We start from the raw sequence: 9061 nt of genomic DNA, 5'->3' as shown, positions 1-9061 counted from the left end.
GTTTGAGGCATCTTGAATTCTTCCATTCTTGAGACCGCTCTCGATGCATTCTCCATCTTTAAGCGGGTCAACGAAGCTTGATGACACAATGCCTACCATTATTTTGGAGTATGAGCTCTGCAGGGTATCCATGAACATGTTAACCAATTCCTTGTCTATGAGTGGTGGTTGCACTTGGGCTTCCAATTCTCTCCATTGTTTCATATATCCATTAAAGGATTCATTTCTGTTTTGAGATAAGCTTTACAACTGCCTCTAATATGGAGCCATGTCCAAGTTGTAGTTGTACTGCTTCAAAAAGGCATTGGCCAAATCCTCCAAAGACTGAGTATGGTTTCTTTCTAGTTTCATGTACCATCTCAATGATTCCCCACTCAAACTGTCTTGAAAACAGTGAATCATCAACTTATCATTGTGAGTATAGGAAGTTATTCTTCGAAAGAACATCACCAAATTGTGCCTTGGACAACTATTCCCTTTGTACTTCTCGAAGCTGGGTACTTTAAATTTCAGGGGTATAACTAGGTTTGACACTAAAAACATGTCATCAAGTCTAAACGTGCTAAATCCTTCCACAACCCTCAATCATTTCTCAAGATCACGACCTATTTTTGCAACTTTAGCCACTTGAGAATGCTCCATTTTTGTCATCAAATGGGCACCTTAAGAATCTGGAACATTCATGTAAGACCCCAATTTTGACCCTAAGATACCTCATGCTATCTCATCATATGCATTGGCATTGGGATCATACCTTGGCATCCTCCTTAACCCTTACCCATTCGGTTTGTTTTGGGAGAGATCACCAAGCACTATGTGATTGTATCATACTTTGTATTTTATCATTTACTAACCAAAATACCAAAAGTATGTCTTTGCATTTGTCTAACTCTTTTGTAGGTAGGGCACATGATCACCTTTGATTTATCAAGCTCACATCTAGAGTTTAAGACCCTCATTGCTAAGAGATCAACCATGAAATGATCCATAATGGCTTTAGGCATCATATATGAGTCCCTATGATCTTTACATGGTATTATGATCAAGAATCCTTCAAGAGTTTGGAATTGGTTTGCAGTGGAAACCCTAGTGCATCTAGGTATCTTGTGTAACTTCTTCACCAAGCTTCTTCAACAATTGATCAAATATTTCAAGGGGTACTTCAAATTCCATCATCTTATGCATCTATTATCTCCCATGAGTCCCAAAAGTCAAGAGAATTGCAACTTAGCAAGTTGGTTGGTGGTAGTTGACCAAAGGAATTCATCTAATAAAAAATAGGGTCCCCTAGACCTTATCTCCTACAATGTTTATTATATGAAAATTATTCCAAGAGAAAATTTACTCTAAATGACATTCCAAACAACTTTTATGTTGAGGTTTAGAGCTATTTTTGCTCGGAAAGTTATTTTTTATGGTGAAAGAAAATATAGGTCATTTTGTCTGAACCCTAATTTGGAGGTCAACTTCCCAAGGACATAACTTGCTCAATTTTTATAAGATGAAAGATTTCAAAGTTTCACAATCAAATTAAATGTGTCTACTTCAACTTTTATGTTTGGAGTAAGAGCTAACTCAACTTTTATGAGCATGTGATATGAGGATACATTATAGGTTATTTTGGACCAAGGCCATTGAACAAGTGATTTTCCTCAACCTCAAAAATGCATAACTCATTCATCTCAAATCTAAATAAGGTCAAATTGGTAACGATTTTGAAGTATTTTTAAATATATACAACTTTGATGAAGACACGTGTCTCATTTGAAGCTTACATATAAAGTTAGCCAAGGTGGAATAAATGAACATATGGCTTGACACTTAGATTTTTTTTTGATATGTTAAAATTTCAAAACTTCCACCTCAAAATTCATCATGATATAAGATTCAAATGGAAAATTGTTCAACATAAGAGTTATTCCTCTTGACCTAAACTTTCTAAAGAGTCCAATTTCATCCATTTTGGACAAGGTTTGAGTGGTCTGCGCATGGCTTGAACAGGGCATCGTCATTTGGCAAAGATCAAACTTCAAACAACTGTACACATTTGCCTTGCATTCCAATTCACATTCAGACTCATTCACACTTGATTATGGACCTGATTGAGTGACTTCATGGGCCTATACACACCCATGCAAGCATGCATCATCCACTGGCAAATTTGGAAGTTGAATTTGAAGGTGCAAATATCACAAGCTGCAACTATAAATAGAGACCTCTAGCATTAGAATTAAGGACCCTTACGCGCCAGCTTTACTCCAATACCCCAAACCCTCATATTTGAAAGGAGAAACCTGAGAATTTTCTTTGAAAATTGAGTTTGAATCTCACTGTTTGGAGATTCAAAACTCCAGGGATCCAAAGCTTTTGTTCCATTGTAATCTACTTCTGCAAGCTTCCTGAGTGAGATGAAGCAAGAATCAAAGCAAGAGCAATCGAATTCTGCACAATATTGAAGGTATTTTCCAGATTTTTTCTTCTCTTCGATTCTCTCTCAATTCTCATCAATTCTCTTGGATCCTTGGTTGTTTGAAGTCCTACCAATGTAGGCAAGAAGATTGAGTTGCTTTAAGGTAAAATCGAAGCAACTCAGATCATGTACCTCAAATTTTAACTCCATGTATCTCTCAATATACTTGGAATTAGGATGAATTGAGGTCAGATTCGTGATAAGTGCCATTTTTACTTTGAAATCATGTCCTTCTTTTTGATTTTTGTGATGGTGATGAGTGAACCAGTCCGGCCAGGGTCGCCTGAGAAGGTGACCGACATTTTGCTCCGATGATGAGCTGGAATGCTTCAGAGCCACTGTAGCGGGGTTTCCGTTACCTTTAGGTTTATTGACTAAACTAAAAGTCAACATACAATTCGAGTCGCCACTGCACTTTTATTTGTCCAAAGGAAAGGCTAAAAAGTGAACAAAAGCCAAGTAAGAAGTTTTTCAAATAAAAAACTAATAAAAATGTCAGAGTTCTAGGTAAGGGGGTTGATTATAAAATGGGAAGGTTTTACGCACCCAAAACATCCTTAGTACTCTAAGGGAACCTCTTTTTGCAAATATGTGTTGTAGGTTGGTATTTGTGAAAAGATTTGTGCAAAAGATTGGAAGGATGAGAAGAGAATAGATTATATTTACAAATTTTGTTGTTTGAATGGATGAACCCATTGCCTACGTACCATCACAAAGGAGGATCTAAACCTCGTAGTTCGTGGTAAAAATTTCAAAGATTGGTGAATTGATTTTTGAAATTCTGGTATCAGATATGAGATGTCAAAGGTAATGTCACGACACTAATATCTGAGTAACACAAACAGAAGAAAGATATAGAATGGTAATGCAAAAGACACAAGCAATTGTTAACCTAGTTCGGTGTAACTCACCTACGTCTGGGGGCTACCAAGCCAGGAAGGAAATCCACTAAATAGAATCAGTTCAAAGACTCTCCGTACACTTCAACAAGTTACAGTCTTTCTCACCTAATCTCTACCCGTGCAATTTCTACCTAAGCACTCTTAGATATGAGAACCCACTTACTCCCCCTCAATCACACCTGTGATTTTAAACAACAATTCCTTGTGAAAAGAAGACACTTTTCAATAACACACACTTGATTTTACTTCACAGTTTCAATCAAGTAGACACACACTTGATCTTGCTAAACAACTTTGATCAAGTAGACACACACTTGATCTTGCTTCACAACTTTGATCAAGTAGACACACACTCTTGCTTACAAGCTTAGAGTGACAAATTACAACCACAAATCAGATCAATTCAATCATCTATGGGTGACTTGAATGGCTTACAAGTCTAACGACTAAACAAGACAAAAACCCTTGCTCTCTCTCAATATTTCGCTCAGTATTGGTTGTGTTGTGAAATCAGGTTTTCCAAGTCCCTTTTTATAGAAGCTTTCAGCTGGGCTGGGACATCTTTAAAACCCTAAAACTATTTTCCAATTAAATCTTTTTATAACAGCTGGTTAGATCTCCTTGGAAAATAAGTAAGTTAGGCTGTAATCAATGATTGAACGCGCCTGCAAATCAGATCTTCAATCATACATAGATTGCCATTAAATGCACAATCACATAACACCAGACATTCATACTGAATGTTCTGTGTACAGGATATCATGACATCGGGTCTGACATCCTGGAACAATCCTGCATAATTCCATAATTCCTTTTATAATTTCCAGCAGGTACATAGGATATCTTATGTTAAGACATCACACACAACATCTTGTGAACACCCTTTGTTTTACCAAAATTGCTACCAACACTTAGAACCAACAAACTCCCCCTTTGGCAAATTTTGGCTAAAACATATATCTGTCCTTTTTGTTCACAAGAAAACTATCAGCAGTTAAACAACAGTTTAAACAGCAACAGAAGCAAACACAATTACTAGTTATAGATACTAGTAATACACACATGCACAAGGGTACTACTTCTCCCCCTAAATCTGTGCAACACAAACATCTCCTTTGATAATAACAGCACCTGTAACCACATCACCTGTAACAGTCAAAATATCATTCTGACATCTGCTTCAACATCACCTGTGCACTATATAACATCACCTGTGCACCACATCAGACATCCCCTTTGACATTTGTAAACAGAACAAAGTCTCCTTCAATAATAGCTGTTCATCTGTTCAGCTACACCAGCACATACATCTCCTTACAGCTCCACATACATCTCCACACAACTCCACATATCACTTCTCCCCCTTTTTTAGTCAAAATTTTGACCAAAGGTGACCAATTAGACAAAATAAATGTCAATTAGCCTGGCAGAGAATGTCACAACAGATGTCATAACATTTAAAATGTTAAAACATAATTGTTAGGAGATACAAACCAACATTATACACAACTGTGACAGCTGAGATAATGAAAAATCCATGGAACTCATTAAGAGCCCAAAATATTACACAAAGGCATCAGTAAGGACTGCCACAAATTACACATATTAAAAAAAAACAATAAATTCTTCAGCATCCAAACAGAAGGGGGACCAACTTCCATAACAACACATACAACAGCCACACCAAAACAGTCTTCATCACAACACACCTCACACAGTCTTCAACACAAGGGGAACCATTACCATTTAATCAGAGGAAGTACCATTTTCTTCTTACAACCACCTTGCAAAACTCCTTGCTATTTTTGTCATAAATATCCTTTGGGATATTAACCACAAACTCCTTTGATTGCTATAGGTTCTCATGAATACAGATCCCCAACTTCCCTCTTAAACATTCAAATTGATTGGCATCCAAAGCTTTAGTGAAAATGTCATCTAATTGCTTTTCAGTAGTAACATGCTCCAGAGCTATGATCTTCTCTTCTACAAGTTCTCTAATGAAGTGATGTCGAATATCAATGTGCTTTGTTCTGCTATGCTGAATAGGATTTTTGGAAATATTTATAGCACTCAGGTTGTCACAGTATAATGTCATGACTTCTTGTGTGACATTGTATTCAGACAACATTTGTTTCATCCAGACCAGTTGAGAACAACTACTCCCAGCTGCTATGTATTCAGCTTCAGTAGTGGATAGAGATACACAGTTCTGTTTCTTGCTAAACCATGATATCAGATTGTTCCCCAAGAAGAAACATCCTCCTGATGTGCTCTTCCTATCATCAACACTTCCAGCCCAGTCAACATCACAGTAACTAGTTAGTATAGATCCAGATCCATGAGTATACAACATCCCATAGTCACTGGTGCCATTGACATATTTCAGTATTCTCTTCACTTGATTTATGTGACTGACTTTTGGTTCAGCTTGATACCTAGCACAAACACCTACAGCAAATGCAATGTCAGGTCTGCTTGCTATGAGATATAGCAGACTACCTATCATGCTTTTGTATAGACTCTGATCTACACTGACACCATTTTCATCTTTGGAGATTTTCACATGTGTAGGAGCAGGTGTCCTTTTATGGCTTGCATTCTCCATGCCAAACTTCTTCACAATGTTCTTGGCATACTTACTTTGAGATAGAAAGATAGAGTCTTCCATCTGTTTGACTTGTAGCCCAAGAAAGTAGGTCAATTCTCCAAAAAGGCTCATCTCAAACTCAGATTGCATTTGTCTAACAAAATGTTCAACCATCTGATCTGACATCCCACAAAATACAATGTCATCTACATATATTTGTGCCACCATGAGCTTCCCTCCTTCATTCTTCACAAATAGATTTTTATCAATACCTCCTTTCATGTATCCATTGTTAGTGAGGAACACTGTGAGTCTCTCATACCAAGCCCTGGGAGCTTGCTTCAACCCATAGAGGGCTTTCTTCAATCTGTACACATGTTGTGGAAGATTTGGATCTGTGAATCCTTTAGGCCGTTCAACATACACTTCTTCATTTAAGTAGCCATTTAAGAAGGCACTTTTTACATCCATTTGGAACAGTTTGAATTTCAGAATACACGCCACTCCAAGCAATAATCTAATGGACTCAAGGCGAGCTACAAGAGCAAATGTTTCATCAAAGTCCACCCCTTCAACTTGAGTATATCCTTGAGCTACTAATCTTGCTTTGTTCTTAGTAACAACCCCTTATTCATCAGATTTATTCTTATATACCCACTTTGTACCTATGACATTTACTCCTTCAGGTCTAGGAACCAGTTCCCATACTTCATTCCTCTTGAATTGACCTAACTCCTCCTGCATGGCATTGATCCAAAACTCACCAGTCAAGGCTTCCTTGACATTCCTAGGTTCAATCTTTAACACAAAGCAGCCATGTGAGATCACTTCCCTTGATCTAGTAGTGACCCCTTTATTAGGATCTCCTATGATAAGATCTTTGGGATGATCCTTCTAAATTCTGATAGAGGGTCCCTTGTTGATTTTGTCATATTTAGGTTCAGCCTGAGGAGATTCACTTTCCTTATTTTTGTCTGAGAAGTCAGCTGGGGAATCATTCAGAGATGTCTCGACATCGTCTGTGACATCAGTCTGTTGGTCATCAACCACAACATTAATGGATTCCATCAATACATTAGTTCTGGAATTAAAGACACTGTAAGCTCTGCTGTTTGTTGAATAGCCCACAAATATTCCCTCATCACTTTTGGGATCCATCTTCCTTCTTTGCTCACGATCAACCAAGATATAGCATTTACTACAAAATACATGGAAGTATTTGACTGTAGGTCTTCTTCTTTTCCATACTTCATATAGGGTTGTAGGAGTCCCTTTCTTCAATGTTACTCTGTTGGGAACATAGCAGGCTGTGTTCATGTCTTCAGCCCAAAAATGGTAGGGCAATTTCTTAGCATGAATCATAGCTCTGGCTGATTCTTGAAGAGTTCTATTTTTTCTTTCCACCACACCATTTTGCTGGGGAGTAATGAGAGATGAGAACTCATGATGAATTCCTTCTGAAGAGCAGAATTCAGCAAATTTGCTGTTCTCAAATTCCTTCCCATGATCACTTCTAATTTTGATGACAGGGCTTTCTTTTTCTCTTTGTAGTTTTAGACAAAGCTCCTTGAAGACTTCAAACACATCAGATTTTTCTCTTATGAAATTGATCCAGGTGTATCTGGAGAAATCATCCACCACCACATATGCATACTTCTTCCCACCAAGGCTTTCTACTTGCATGGGTCCCATTAAGTTCATATGAAGGAGTTCCAAAACTTTGGTAGTGGTGTCATGTCTGAGCTTCTGGTGTGACATCCTTGTCTGTTTTCCAATCTGACATTCTCCACAGATTTTTCCTTCATCAATCTTTAAGTTGGGAATTCCTCTAACAGCTTCAACAAATATGATCCTGTAAGACCCCAATTTTGGCCCTAAGATCCCAAATGGCATCATAACATTGCATTTGCCAAGCCTCAAGGATCATGAGCATCTTGGCTTCTTCCCTTTGGGTGGGACCCCTTGTGAGTGGTTTGAGATCACCAAGCATGCTTGAATTGTATATCATTGCTTTTCTCATTTTATTTACTAACTAAAAACACAAAAATATGTCACTAACATCTTTTGTTTGTAGCTTGAGCAGTCACAAGATCTAAAAAGCTTCTAGGTGATCCTTTGTGCAATGATATGGCCATAAGAAGATGAAAGCAAGCATGGCAATGGTTCCCAAAGCTCTCATCCATCAAATATTCCTCCCTAGTATCTCAATTCATCATTTTGATCAAAGCAAGTCAAAGGGTTTGAGGTTGTGTCCCAAGGAAACCCTAATTCATCTGTGTACCATGTGTGCCTTGCTCATGAAGCAACCCCAGCCCATGGTCAAAAACAATCAAGGGAAGTTCTTTAATTCATCATTTCATGCATATTTGAACTTATTTGAGTGTCCTCAATCATCAATTCATCAAGATATGAGTTGTGGACTTGAGAAGTTGATCAGTCAATTCATTTGACTATTTTGAAATGCACCGAGACCTAACGTTTTATGTGTTGGTAAAATGGAGATGATCCCAAGAGAAACAATGTTCTTAAGGAAAATATGAACAACTTTCATGTTCATAAAAATTAGATTTGAAGCTTGGAAGGTCATCATCCATTCCAGGACATTATAGGTCATTTTGACTGAAACCCTAATTTTGGGTCAACTTCCCAAGAACATTACTCATTCATTTTTTATGATTTTGAGGTGGAACCAAATGAATTGGAAAGATTATTATGCCTAATTCAAATTTTATGTTGAACAAAATTTCAAAATCTCAAAATAAATACATGTAATAATGCAAAACATTATAGGTCACTTTGGGCCAAATGCAGTGAAATGTAAAAAAGTCCAACTTGAAGTGCCCATAACTTCTTCATCAAAAATCTAAATGATGTAAAATTTAACTTCAAATTGATTTTCTTGAAAAGATATACAACATTGATGTTTGAGGTTTTTCCATTTGAAGCTTTCATCATCAAAACAGAAGGGCTTGAAGTTGGTTCATTTTGACAAATTTCTCAAAGGCATATTTTGTGCATTGAACTTCATGGCCTGTTTTCATAAATTTCCGCACTCCAAATGATTTTTTGTTCAATATAACATTTGTTCCTCATGTCAAG

This window comes from Lathyrus oleraceus, chromosome 7 (genome assembly GCF_024323335.1).
Source record: "Lathyrus oleraceus cultivar Zhongwan6 chromosome 7, CAAS_Psat_ZW6_1.0, whole genome shotgun sequence".
NCBI lineage: Eukaryota > Viridiplantae > Streptophyta > Magnoliopsida > Fabales > Fabaceae > Lathyrus > Lathyrus oleraceus.
Note: the sequence above shows the minus strand (reverse complement) of the source record.